This window comes from Melanotaenia boesemani, chromosome 6 (assembly GCF_017639745.1).
Source record: "Melanotaenia boesemani isolate fMelBoe1 chromosome 6, fMelBoe1.pri, whole genome shotgun sequence".
Taxonomy (NCBI): domain Eukaryota; kingdom Metazoa; phylum Chordata; class Actinopteri; order Atheriniformes; family Melanotaeniidae; genus Melanotaenia; species Melanotaenia boesemani.
In genome coordinates, this window is record NC_055687.1 from 23,237,144 (window position 1) to 23,252,255 (window position 15,112).

General features: G+C 40.0%; 1 protein-coding gene across 2 annotated transcripts in view; it reads left to right on the forward strand.

Annotated features, from left to right (window-relative positions):
- The first annotated feature begins 2,876 nt into the window (after positions 1-2,876).
- Positions 2,877-15,112, forward strand: part of LOC121641260 (transcription factor HIVEP3) — a 41,009-nt gene continuing 28,773 nt past the window's right edge. For both annotated transcript variants that reach the window (XM_041987306.1, XM_041987308.1), the window contains exon 1: positions 2,877-3,142. The gene's annotated coding sequence lies outside the window, so the exon portion shown is untranslated. The remainder of the gene's footprint in view (positions 3,143-15,112) is intronic.

The window sequence follows — 15,112 nt, forward strand, 5'->3', positions numbered from 1 at the left end:
ACTCCCAGGCATTTGTAGTAAACTGTTTAAAAAGACTGATAGACATGATGTAACTCCTCAACAGGAGCAAGCTTGCAACATCTCTTCCAAATCTCAGATGTCTGTCTTTTTTTTATAAATTACTTGTTTACTTTTTAAAGCCAAACAAAACTCATGTAAAAGTACTTTTACTTTTCACTGATTTCAGCAGTTATAGTGCAAAAGTCCCAGACTAAGTTTTTCTCTTTTTTTAACCACTAGCTAGTCTCATACAATTCACAAAACACAGTTCAAGACACATCATAGACTTCATTGCTCTGTTTTTAGTTTACTTGCCTGTATGTCCACATCTTATTCACCAGAAACACAAAGTTTACACCAATTTGTCTGCAAAAGCCTTGTGGGGGTCATGGTGGGGAATATGTGTCATTTGGACTTATGGTTTCTTCTTGTTTTTAGGCTAAATTTAGGTGAATTTCAATTTCAGTGCGATAGGATGCATCTCTCAGCCTTATTATGGCAACCTCAACTACCATTTAAAACATACAGTACATTGCATATACACAGAGTTTAACCTAACTTTAACACAGACTTAGATTTAGGTTTAAACATGTTACGGGGATGAGGAGTTTTAGCAGTCCCAATGCAGTTTCTCCAGCAATTGTATAGTAGGTCTATTAGTCCCATCTGAAACGTTATGTGAACACAGCATCAGAGAACAAATTATAAAAAGTGTAATAAATCTGCCCTTTATTTTCCCGTTATCATCAGGTGTACAAATGTGAACTCAGTTTTTCTCCTAGGATAGATTTAATACACTCTCCACCTTTGGCCATTGGCTCCAGTGTCATAAATCCCACCTTCATTTCCTCTGTTATCATCAGATGCAATTTGTTGCTGTAATAGGAGATCAGAGGCTGTAATGTGCTGATTATGAGCCACTTAGTGTAGCCGTGCAGCCACCCTTGGTTAGGCATCCTGGGATTTTTAATTGTAGATTGACTGAGACAATTGTTATCACTTGCAGTGTTTGCCCTGAACTTAATCTCCACTTGCATTTTCCCACATTAGCTTAGAAATGTCAGCATTATCTGTATTTTGCATTCACTTGTCAAGACTGAGGTCATTCTCAAGTGTTATAAAAATAGATCACCTCAATATATCAGCTTTGTTTCTGGGTTTATTATTGCAATAAATGAAGTGTGACTTTTACAACTGATGCTAATGCTGCTGATACTTTTGGTATGCATTGTTTTATGAAAGGATTATGGATCCCTGACCACCTCTTTGGCAGAATAACTGCAAATGCCTGTCTGAGGTGTAATTGGGTTTTAAGAGTTGAACCCTGGCCCATTAAATTATATTCTGCATGCAGGGGAACTAATTGAGTTTAAGCTTGCTGGCATACTGCATGTTCAGTGGAAACATTTACCAAACATTAAGCCCCAATTAGGCTTTTCATGATGGGAAACTTGTTGCTGGAAGTGGGGGAAGTAAAGATGCTGATGCCTTATGGACTAATTGTGCAGTTTCTCTGGAATGGCAAAAAGGTTCAGCAGCTCTTTTTTTATAATGAATTGATCAACTTGTGCTCTTGTCCATTTAGTGTATGCAGTCTGTGGTGTGAAGCAGCCACTTTGCTCTAAGCTGGAAGAGGAAAAGTCTGAAAGTCTAAGGGTGTTTGTGTGTGTGTGTGTGTGTGTGTGTCTAGAGTTCTCCAGTGCGCATGCTCTCTCTCAGCTCAGAGGAGCAGCTAATGCAGTTATATAACAGTCAGTGAGGCCGACGTCTGCTGTGAGCCAAATGCCAGGCCAGTCTGGTTACATAAGCCTGTCAGAGTAATATTGTAGCAGCACGGAGCGCTCACACCACTGTGTGTCCCTGCACTCCTTTCTCTGTCTCCTGCTCCGTCTCTCACTTCCTCCCACTGTCTTTCTTTGCTCTTCTACCCTCTCCTCTTTTTCCACACCTCTACCCTCCCCACCCACTTTTCCTTTCCTTTCCTTCCCTTTCCTCTTTGCTGCAGCGCTGACCTCTCAACACCTAAAACAAAGAGTTAGAGTGCTGGATGTGGATGCAACGACAGTTTGGAAAATATGAGACCCAAGAGCAAGACTGACTGTACTTCACATGCACAAGATTTATTCTGCATCTGGTGTTCCACTGCTGCACAACACAACATGTTTGTAATTAGTTAGATGGATGTTTTCCAGTCTCTATATGATTATTTGAAAGCAGGCTCTCCATGGGTCATCTGCGCGCCATAGTGCTGTAAGGGTTGAAAAGATTAAGTGTGCTGGCACTTTTCACCACCTGTGCTCTCTGATGTCTACTGGCCTTTATGGGTCCATTTGATCTCCATAGAATCCAGGCTTGCCGCAGTCAGGACTGCATTAGCTGGTGACCCTTACTGGACCTGACCTGCACCACTCCACTCATAGTCCCTCAGGTATGAGGAGGTGAGAGATGCAAAATCAGCAGAGGTACAAAACATTGCATAAGTCCTTGTTGTCTTTAACAGCATACAATCATCTAGGAGAGTTGTTCTGAAATTCTTAAAAAGTCTGACGCTTTTTAACTTATGAAATGTATGACATCTGTCAGCTGCTTTTCATGTAATTTGTTTAATCTTAAAGTGTGTAAGATGCCAAAACAACAACAGAAAATAAATCAAACAAATAAAACTAGCCAAATAGTCTTGACTTAATAACAAATTTTAAGAATGACAGCTCAGAGTGCATGACCAGCCCAATTTGTCTCACTGCACGAGTTTGCCCAGCTAATTACAATTAATCAGGAAGTGATCCTTTTAACCAATAGTGTCCTCTGCTGTCTCATGATTATTCATGAAGGGCGCCAGTCCACTGGTGGAGGCTGACAGGAGGGCGGTGCCCATCGGACCAGCCGTGGCGGGGTGGTGCGGGGACGCGGAGTGTGTCTTGCGTAGGGCGAGATGTTGTTTTGTTGTGGCGATCAGTTGAATGTGGCATCGCTGTCCGGTCTGACACAACAGTGGGAAGCACACCGACTCCCCGCGGCGCTCCCTCCGAAGCATCGCGGGTGCAGAGCTGCTGTATCCAGCGCACCTCAATCCAGGAAATGCGGACTTCTGGCCCTTTCGCTACGGGATAAATGGCTGCAGCGCACATACTGTAGCACGCTGGTAAATATTAACCTTAATGTTCCTGCCTGTTTTGTGACTTGGTTTCGGTTGTCAGAGAGAGGAGTGGTACAGCGTGAAGTTGAGAGCAGACCCCGCGCATGCCTTCACAGCTTGATTGTGCCTCTAAGTTGACTTTGTCTGGATTTAGGCTCCGCGTTGTGTTAATAACTGGTTAAATATGTGTTGCATGAAGCGGACCTCGGCAACATTCAGTTCAGAGGGATTTCGGCCACAGTCGCGCACCAACTACAATCCTGGCAGCTCTGTAGTAGCAGAGGGGGCGCTGCATACAGCTGACTGTCTCCTCTTTACCTTCACTCACCCCCGGTTGTCCTTAATAAAGAGCAGTTAAAGAGAACTGTGAGGGTGAAAGGAAAATGTTCATGATCTAGCCTGTGGAGTTGTTTGTAAAGCGATGCACCTTCACTCGCATGATGTTTAGAGGATGACATCATGCTTTTGTACTCAGCTGATGTATGAGAGGTGGTTTAGATTACCGACACAGGTTTGTTTGGGCGCCTGTTCAAATTTTTCCACGTTAGGCTTTTTTATTATTTACTTTTTATCGCGAGACTTTCCACGCAGGACTTACTTTTACACAGCGAGGACATTAGTGTAAAGTCTATTACGGAAACAGTGGCTGACTGTGTAACTGTTGTTTGACTAGTTTATTATGCAAATAAGCCTAGTATCTTAACTGTCTTTAGAGTATCAGCCAAGTTTTGAACCTTGTTTTTAGATTTTAGGAAAAAAAAGTGCCCCTTAAACTTGACCAGATTGGGGAAACAATTAGAGCCAGGTGTTTTCCATCAGTGGGTGTCAATATGGTGTGAGTGGGGGCTGTGTTTCACACACAGTTCATCATAGCACAAACAAAGTAGATTTTTTAGAAATTAGTTGCTGATGCTCATCAGGCTGGAAATGATTGCAAAAACCAGCTCAAGAGTTTGAACACTGTTGTAGTCAATTCTTGTGCAAACAGATTCATTTTAAGGCCAGCGTTACTCTCCTCAGGTGTGGTTGAGCAGGAAAGATGGCTCACAGAGCAAGACATTTTTAAATGAGGTCATAAAGGAGTGTGGGGTACTTTGTGGATAGCTAAGGCCTCTATTATGTTGGTTGATTTTGATGAGTTCGCCATCAACACTGAGCAACAAAGGTGTGCATGGCAAGGCTGCAAAAAGCGATCTTCAACAAGAGATGTGTTGCCCAGTTTGTCAAAAAATGATCTGAACAAGGCAGAATAGTGAACATGATAGATGAGACAAAAATAGACCTTATTGGGTTAAAATGAAAATTTTTGTCAGTCTATAAGAATCACATTCCCATTTTGGGAACATGATGGTTTTATCATGGTTAAATCTACATAAGACAATATTCTGATTGCTGAGTTTACCCAAATTAACTATAGGATGTTCCTGTCACATTTCCATTTACATGTATGGTTAATGACTTGCACTTTATTTTGTGCAATATTTACACCCATCTAAAGTTTTAACATGTGGATCCCTTAAAACACAGAACACTGCTCAGATTTCTTTTCACCCAAGTTGTCTTTTTTTTTTTTTTTACCTGCAGCCATTCCTGTTCAGTACTGACTTTACCAGTGTTGCCAAATCTTGTGACAAAAACAGGCAAACTGACTTATGAAACGGAAGCCCAAAATAAGCAACTAGGTTCTGAAAAAGAAGATACCCAGAGTTGCTTACAATAAGCAGACTGTAATTCAGAGCAAAGGGTACATGTTGTCATGAAAATGCAGTGAAAAATCTGGTAAGCTATAGTAGTACTACCTTATTTCAATAATTGCAATAAAATCTTTTTGGGTTCTAGGCATAAAATAGTAGTTTATATGGCAGTGTTTTACACAGAGTGGGATATTATTTAAACATTATTCCATGTGCAAACGTAGCCATTGATGCAGAAATCTGTATTATATCATTGGATCACAAAGAAAATTAGGGGACATATGTATATCAGGATGTGTATAATGGACCAGTGTGTCATAAAACAAACCTTTAAGAACAGGTAAAGAAACTTAAAGTGAATATTTTGGAATGGTTTCGTTTAAGTTTGAACCTTAATTAATTGTAAATTAAATAAAAACCTAATAGCAGTGATCCTGCAGTATCAGTTCCTATTTCTAGATCAGTGCTGTAACTTTCAGCTCAAAAGGAAAAACAAACAAACAAAAAACATAGTGGTGAAAGGAGATAAATGGAGAAAAGCCAATATGCAATTATTTCTTATTGAATCAGCTCAAAGTGGCAGCCTTACAGTGCTGCTCTCTGGCCTGGATCAGGACCACTTGTGATGCTGGTAGAAGAAAGGCACCAGCTCAGCAAGCATCCGAGAACACTTCTCCATTTCCTTAAAAAAGGTCCAAATTTTTTGACACCACGAAGCATTTGATCCTTGAAAAGTACCTGCTCTTGGGGATTGCTGCCATTTTTAGTTTTAACATAGAAGGCGAGTAAAAGCTGCCTGTTGGGCTAACTTTGATGTTTTTATAACATTGCAAACTAGCTACAATGATAGGGGGTGGCTTGTTAAGAATAATGGCTTAGTTTTAAAGCTGGAAGTAAAGGTGCTATTATCCGTAAAGAACCTGTTTTTATACCAGTCAGCAGCTTAGCAGTGCCAGTTCATTACAAAAAGCTTTGGCATTCAGCATTGTTGCTTTAGCATTGCGCAAGCATTTTGCTCGGATACAAAATAAGCAAAGCATAAGTCTGTCACCACGAACACTAACTACTGAAACACATCAGTCATTTAACCAGGCATGTTTGTGTGTGTTTGTGTGTGGCAGTCCACATGGAAACAGGTTATTTGTTGCAAATCATCAAAGAACATCTTTAACCTTCCACATACTCACCTGGAATACACACACTGCTTTCCCAACCGCTTACACACTGAGTTATTTTTGGAAGTGGAGACTTGTTGATTTAAATGAAAGGAATTCAATCAGCAGGAAAGGAGGCTGTGTGGATTTTTCTAAGACCTTCAGACACAACTTCCACAGATGACAAAATGTGTTAACCACAGCAACACTGGAGTCAAGTATCCATGGCTCATCTGCTTTGTTTTTGCTCCCCACAACAAATGACTTGATTTTAAACTTTCTAGGTGTTACAAGGACGGTGTGACTTATTCAGAAAAAGCGGCTGTAACTTAGCATTCTGCCATGATTCATGCATGACTGTTGATGCAGCAGAATAGAGAAAGTATTAACTGGCATGATTGAACAAGTTTTGGTTTCTTTTAGAGAGGGTTGGTGAGAAAGATGGCACTCTTGTGAGAGAAACCAAACAGTGACACACACCCAAGCTGTGAAATCCTGGTGGCTGGTGGACACAACCTCTTCATGTCCCTGCTGCTGGTCATTAATCCTGTTCTCTGAAGCACCACGGAAGAATAGGCCTAGTGTAGTGCTGGGGGACCAGACTGAACCAGCAACAGGACCTTGGACACACATTTAGACAAACGCACACAGTGCAAATTGGTGGCCTGGAGTGCCATTCTGGCAACATAACAAATGTCCCACTAGCTACTATACTTTGAATAGATCTTTTATTAAGACATGTTCTTTGTTATTTGGTATTGTGGTCTTGTTTGTAGTCAGTATTTCTGCATTTGAATCAACTGGGTCAGTGTGTGTGTGTGTGTGTGTGGCCTCTTGCTCTGGCTAGTGTTTTGGCTAGCCCTTCCAATGGAGAAAAAGTGTCTTTACATTTGCCAGGGACCATAGTGTGGCTGCTTGGTCCTCTCTCATGTTTATTTGCATATGTTATGTAATAATAGATGCAGATGATGATGTATATGTACCGTGGGGCAGGCAGCACAGGTTCTACAGGAAGAGAGCACAAAAAAGGGGATTACACATTCAAAAACTCCCTTATGAAGAGTTAATCATTACCTACTCCTTCATAGTCAGTAGGCAAGAGGAATGTTAGCGGGCTTGCTATTTGTGATGGCAGTCTTCCCTCCACTAACTTTGCATCATGCCATACAACGTGCAATTTTTACCAGCTTTATATATTGCATTGTTCTTTTCTGTACATTTAATGAATTCTCTGGGTTTTTTTTTTTTGTATCAACATTAAGGGCATTTTTTTTGGTATATGTTCATGTTCCACATTTGCCAGTGTTGTGCAACAGTCATTGTTGTGGTGTGATTGTAAGCTTCTGTGCTGTACACCACAGGTATGTCTAGAAAGGGCTGGGTCACGATATCACTGGTGAGATTTGTTTAACACCGAGGAGAGGCTGATAACATGAAGGAAAAAAAAAAAAAAGTAAAAATAAAAACGCACACAGCGGTGTAGTGTTCCAGTTAGTGGATATTTGGATTTTAATAAAGTAATTCAATCTCAGCTTTTGGAGGTTTTCCACATAACATATCAGCGAGGCTGTGGTTTGCATTGAAAGGTTACATGCTCTGTGCTTGTATTGATCGATGATGTAGTCGAGATATTATTTTTCCAATGTAGATATCACTGCCTCCTCTACATCTCACATTTTCCCCCATGTTCACATAACACCCCTCTGACCACACCCTCAGCACAATGTTTCTGCATAGATTACAATCTCCAGATGTCTCTACACTACACTAATCTACCCTCATTAACCAAACACCTGCAGAGATTACTGGTGTTTACTTCTGATTTAATTCCTCCTAAAATTCTGTTGCTGCATCATGTATGAAAGAGATTTGTCAGTACTGTCTTATCAGCTGCATGGTGGTGTGCATTTATATAAGGAGAGAAAGAGGCATCACAAGATTCTTATGAACTGTTCTAATTATATGTGCTTCTTATACAATATTTTCCCCCTTCTTTTAAGAACCAATTCCTTTCCTCTTATAGACTTTGTCTCAGCATGTAAGGAATCCCTGCAGTAACTGTAAGTGAGGATTGGAGGGGATTTCTGCTCTGTGGGAAGGGGTGGGGGTCCTCCTAAATCTGCCGTGGATCTGTCAAGCAAATCAAGGCAGAAGGCAATGCTCCTCCACAATCCTCCCCAGCCATGCTCCTGTCACTGAAGCGGAGAGGCTGAACTAACCCGCAGACCCCCTCCTTTAGCTGCTGTACTCTTCAAAAGCCCCAATATATCTGTGGAGCAGCCTCCACTTGAATCCAGATATGTTTTGTCTGTCTCACGGTGCTGTCAGTCTGCTGTGTGCCATGTTCAGCCTTGAGGAACGCTGTCTTACCTGTGGTGCCTTCATACTATGAAATGTGCTGGCTTGCAGGGAGCTCTGGGGCAAGCTCCTTGTTATGCTTTGGACCATACACTGCAGTAAGAGCCTGTGTATCATTGCTGCCACTGAATAATATGGCATGTCTACTATATAAAAAGAGGTTTACATCTGTGCTGTGGGTTACTCAAGTGCACGTGTATTTGTAATGTACCATCCAGTCTCTGTAGGCAAGCCGTTGTCAGGTAAGGTCACGCAAAGAACACCTCTTTTTATATGCTGTTAATTATGCAGGAGTGTGGTCGACTGCCATCAATTGGGAAGATAATTTTTTCCTCACCCCTGTTAAAGAAAACAAAATAAAACAAAGTGGTTTTTGAGTTTTGCGTTAGTGCACAACTGTTTGTTTTTGTTGTGGTTTCGCTATACTTTTGATTCTGTTCTGACATCCTGTTTGAAGTTAAAACTGCCTTTAGAAGGCTCCAGGTTTTGCGCTTGTCTACCATTTGATCTATGTTCCCAGTGCAAAGGAAGGTGTATTTCATACATGATGATGCACATGCCACATGTTTATATAGTATATACTGTAACTGTTTATTTGGACCATGTTTTTGCTGATGCCTCCATATGGCAGCCCCTCAGCGAGGGCGTCTTTCACCTAATTAAAGGTCAATATTTGCAGGAGCATTCCTACAGACAACTTTCCTGCAGAGGCTCAGGCTTGACAGAAGACAGGCTGCTACTGTACTTGAATAAAATCAAGTGCCTGTCATGTTCTTAATTAACATTGACATGCATATTGTGTCTCTCCGCAGTATTTTTGTACTGTGCTAAAGCAGAGGATAATGCTAAAAGATAAAAAGCTGTTATGTCTCTTTGATTTTTATTGAAACAGCCTGAATTATTCAGAGATGTCTTAAACTTTGCACAGCACACCACTTCTTACAGTCTGTTTTGCTGGGGAATGATTCTCAGAAAGAATTAGCAAATAATTTCAATTGATTTCTGCAAAATGTGACACATGAGGGTTGAGATGAAATGCACCTGCGTTGTACATTCATTGCAGTGAAAATCGTGTTATAAGCTGGGAGTTAATTTTAGAAGAGGGGAACAGGCATTTGTAATGTAGAAAAAGAAAGTGAAACTTAAATTCGGCTGCCAATAGACTAGAATAGTTTAGGTTTTCACTTAAATGTGAACAAAGCTCAATTACTGTATTAGTTACATTAAATGTACTTTCCTATTCACATAGGCATCAAAACCTTTTATAATTGAAGAGGAAAACAAAGGCAAATAGTGAACCTAAAACCATGTTTTCATGTTCATTGAAAAATTATAAGTAGCACCAGTGCTTTACATGCATGCTAACCTTTTGGATTTTCCTCCAGATTAAGTGGAAGCAAATCAGTATGGCTAATTTCTTGGTTTTATTCTGACTTGAAAACTTCTCACTCTTGTTGCAAGAATGCATTTTTAGCATTTTACATTTCTGAAAATCCTATATATATATATATATATATATATATATATATATATATATATATATATATAATCTCAATGTTTTTGATCCTCAAGTGCTTCATAAACTCCCGGCTCTTTATACACTGATGCCTTCTCAGGAATGTACAGGCTTTGAAAAAAGTTCTGTTTTCAGTCAAACCCTCATCTCTCCCTGAATTTACAGTAACCAAGCTGTTTTACTTGCTGAAGCCAGTCAACCCAATCAACTGAGTGATAACGAAAGTGAATAACTTAGAAAAAAATCACTAGATTTATTCCATCTCAACCCTTCCAGACTCTTGATACAGACATTGTTGCCTGCTAATAATGCACACACACGTTGTCAGTGTTTCCAGTTTGTGTTGCATACTGTAGCAGCTGATCTTCTTCTTTAAAAATATGCATATATAAGTAAAAGAAACATAACATGGGGAAGGTAAAATGTAAAACTAGTGCAGACTGGGTTGTACCGCACATTCTCTATCGTTGGACTTGGACTGGCACTTGAATTATGATTTTGAAAAGAAAAAAAAACTGGTTGCATTTGTATTGTACTACTGGTTTCAGTGTTATATAACATTATGTTTTCCTGACTCTTGGTCCAAAGACAAAACCACATTGGCTTTTTTTGGGTGTGTGTCAGAAAAGCCTTATAATGCTTTGAATAGAAAAGTTCAGCCACCAGCCTCCGAATAAAACAATAGGCATGACAGCAAGTGAACTGTCTTCACAATGCCTTTATGATGTAATCTCATGTCAAATTGACTCACTGTCAGGGTTCATTAATAGTCAGTGAGGTGACAGGAAAGCTCGGCATGAGTTCCTATGCAAGGAAAGTAAAGGAAGAATTAAGCAGTTATTTTTATTTTTTACATGTTCTCTCACACAGTACTCCCTGCTTATCTCTTATCACAAAGATCACAGCATTTTTCAGTGTCATTGGTGTGTATATATACTGTCGGCACGCCGCCTCTAGAAACTTCTGCACCCCAGGAGAGAATCCTCCCTTCTCTGCGTACCGCCTCATGCCAGAGCAAAACCCCAGAGCTGCTGACACAGACTCAGCCAGCGTAATTGAGAAAATAAACAGATGATGGAAAAAAGAGAGAGCGTACCGCTCATCACAGGGCTGCATGTTTGTTCTCTGCAGCTGGATGTTGAGGCCAAGGTTTTCATCACTGTTTGGGGGAATAAAGATGGATGAGGTGGGGAGGATAGTGAGTAACGCTGAGGAAATTGAGAGAGAAGGTAAATAGTTCCATATCCATTTCCACCGTGCAGGTTAAAAAGATTTTCAGCAAGTCTCACATATCCAGCTAGAGGCACATGGTAGTGAAATTAAATTAACTGCGTATTAAGAATCATGCCATAATTAAGGATTTGAAGTCACAAGAAAAAGGAGAGGTCTGCAAAAGACATTGGAGCATATGTGGTGGTGGAAAAGCAGACCATACTGGAGGAAACTTCTTCAGTCTGAGGAGTTAGAGGTTTTCATTGTGTAATCCTGCTGTCCACAACAACCCTCATTCAGCAGTCCCAGTGTTTGCGTCCAGGTAGTCGGCCATCTCCTCCCCTTTTCCCTGCTTCGCAGTGTCAGCAGAGTGCTAGGGAGCAACCCCAGCTTAGTCATTGCAGACTTTGATTTTTCATCAACACTCTAATATGCTTAATGGCACTGCCTCTGTCCTCTGAGAACCCTTCCCTTGCCCCAGTGTCAGCTGATTGACAGATTTCATGGCCAGGGAAGTGGTGGAGGAGGGAGGACACACGGTGCTTATCTCTGGCTCAGGCCAGGATGCCATATTTCAATTTGACACCCGCACCCTTTGGGACACCAGGTGGCGTAAAGCTGGTCCCACATTTTTCCATGTAAAAGACAGCGGGCTCAGCTCTCCCAATGGCTTTATCTCCCTGTTCTACAGGACTAAGTCTCGTTTTTTCCCTCTGTCTCCAGAGAGGCTCCATACTGTGGCAGCATGTGGGTAGCTATGTGAGGTTCATTGGGATTCTGTGTGAGTACAGTAGCTGGAGCGGCAGGACTGGATTCCCACTCACTGCCCCTAAGTAGGGTGTCCATTACAGTGGGAGTGCCCAAATTACACAGAAGAGGGAGATGAGGAGAAACCCCGGTGAGAGATGGGGAGTGAGAGAACGAGGGGGAGGGAGGGAATGGGGGGTTGGCAGTTGTACAGTAGAGAAATCAATTTTTCTCTGAGCAGTAGAGTGTGAGATACACACACACACACATTGTTTCAGGGGTGTGAGTGCATGATTTAAAAACTGGCTTTTATGACCATTAGTGTTACAAGATCAATCTTGAGTTAAAATCTTGAACTAAATCCCATTGTTATTTATTTATATATAATCATTTATTCATTTAATGTTTTTAACTGTTCCTTTGTTTTTGCCCCCCCCCCCACCCCCCCCAGTGTAAAAGTAAATCACATCTTTGAAAGGCTGTGGCACGGATGGTCTCTGGTCTAGTGAGAATGAGTTGTCCCTGTTGGCTAAATCAGCAACAGTCTTTCGCTTATTTGTCATAGCTGCATGTTTTTGCCTGCACAGTTGGTCATTCTGTTATCAGTATCACAAAAACCCAAGTCAGAGGTCACTTGTTGTTAAATTAACTTTTTATGTGAACACTGTCTTTCTTACTCGAGAAAAGCAATTGCAGATCTTAGAAGCTGCAGGTTCGTTTGTTAAGAGTATTAGTGTTTCATCCCATCAATCCTTGTAATGCACTGTTTATTGCTTTTCTGTGTAACTGCAGTGTTATTAGATTATCCTCAATGCGGTTTTTCATGGTGAACAGAGAGTTTCATCGTATTTTCTCTCATTTGCCAAGTCTTTAATACTTTTACCTCACTGTAATCAAAAAAATGCCTGGACCAAAATGTTATCTTTTAAAAGTCAGAGCAGTCCATACGTCAGATAGAGGGATATTTACAGATCTGCTTATATTCATCCTCCATATAATATCTGTAAATCTTAATCAAACAGAGCAGAGCTTTTTCCAAAGCTATGACTGTGTGGTATTAGGAAAACAATATGCAGAATATTTGTGACTATTGCAATAACAGTATGAACAAACACTCGGGTAGTATATGGTGTTAAACTTAGATATATTTAGGCTGCATTCCATTATTTTACCCATGCATACAAGTTAATTGTAGAACAAGAACAAAAACTTCCTCTAAGAGGAATGCAGCCCACATGAACATGGCTACCCTTGTTCTACTATTTTAAATTGAAATACTATCTGTGAAAAATGTCTAAGGCTGCCATTTATTGCAGTACAAGTAGTCTTCTGTAATATTGATTTTGTACATACTGATATTGTGAATAAGATAACATTTTGATGTATTGCGCTGCCTGAGCAACCACTAAATAGCATAAATGTGAAATCATGAATGCACACTGTGGATACAAAATATTTGAGTTACCTTGTAAATAAGGGGGGAAGTTTCCAAGAATTTTAAACTACATACAGTATGTATCTGACCATGTTTGGTCCCTAAAAAAGACAGGATGACTTCATGTACCACATATCATTATAACAGGAAGTAGTTCGAGGGGATGCTCATGCTTTGGATCACAAAATGTGCAGAGAGAGAGCTGGCATGGTTAAGTTATAAATATTTTAAAGTTGTCTGTTTTTAATATGAAACATAAAAGTGAACATGAAGAAAGAAGCATGCACTGGCTCTTGTTACCAAACAGATGTTCTTTGATGACAAAAAACCCACATCTATAAAGTCTGTTTTGCAGGTAAATTTTGTATTAATGATAACATTTTTTTTTAGCATATATCAGTCTGATCCTGATGAACATTTAAAGTTGGTATGCATTGAGATATTTGTTTGCCCAGAAACAACTAGTGTTAAAATAGTATTAAATTTATTATATTTATCAAATGATAATCCTGTGATTATGTATATTATTAAAACTGAAAACAGCAGAAAGGTATATGCTCATGTCTGAGTGAAGTTAAGATCTGTTAATCATCCTTTACATAGTTTTCTTACCAAACACCTACAGAGACTTGCCAAACCACAATGAGCTAAATGAAAACTGGGGGCTGGCAAGACAACATCTGCCAAGGCGCAAAAGTCCTGAGAAGTCACTGGTAAATATGCTGGTGTGGGTTTAAGTAACTTTGTGTTTATACAGCATAAACAGTAAGTGTGTGTAACTCACTATAAACTTAGTTTATGGTGTTTAATGGGGAGCTTGTTTTTAAACTCACTTTTTTTGCCTTTGTTCAGATAACTTTAAACTTCATGTGCACAGTTTGGGTTTTTTAGTCAGGTTTTTTTTTTTTTGTATCTGTAATGAAAGTTATCCTGCTTGCAAGACACGAGATTAGATTTCCACCTCCTTTAGATTAGATTTTCACTCTCAGTTTTGCTGCTTACTGCAGGGCACATCTTGCTATTTGTTTAAATTTTGTGGGCTCAGGCTTATGACTTCCTCATCAGCTTTTCATGTGGCCTCTAAATGAGTTTTTCAGTTGTTGTCAGTCCATCTGTTGTGAATTACGTTTGGTCATAGTAGCTGACCTGCTGTAGGTATTTAATTTTTTCCACCTCTTTACCTGCAATTTAGCAGTGACAGACTTCTACTGTGCTGGAGAAAAGTTTGACATTACCAATCATCTTTTCTGGTATCATAGAAGAAAAATTTTGGTGTGTTTTTTTTTTTTCCTTTCCTTCACAATCATCTTGGAGGTTGCTTAGCCCATGATGTAGTGTCAGTTTTCCTGCTAAGTAATGCTAGGGGAACGTTTTTGTTGGAACCACTGGGTAGGCATGCAGGCGTTTGGTGGCAAATGCTGAGTGCATATTCATTGTAGAATCCTATCTTCATCAAAACATCAAAAACATTTTTAGTGTGCAGTTTTCTTGCTTGGAGGTTGTTTACCACAGAAAATAAGCATATAGCAAGAGAAGAGTGGAATACACCACATAGTCTCGAACAGGAAATTCATACTATGCATTGCTTTTCTGTACCTTTATTCATTAGTTTGGTTATTTTAATAGTGTTTCCTTTGTTTCCTTTATTTAACGCACTGATCTGATTAGTTTTCAGTAATGACAGAGGGTTTGACTTAAATAGCTTAATAACATACTTTCTTGGGCTTATTGTAAAAAGCTTCATGTTTTCTCTTCAAGAACAGATGACTAAAATAGGTTGAATCAAAAGTTGCCACAAAAATCTCAGATGAAAAGCGTGTTAACCACACTCACCATCAGTGTTTTCTGTACCAGTAAACC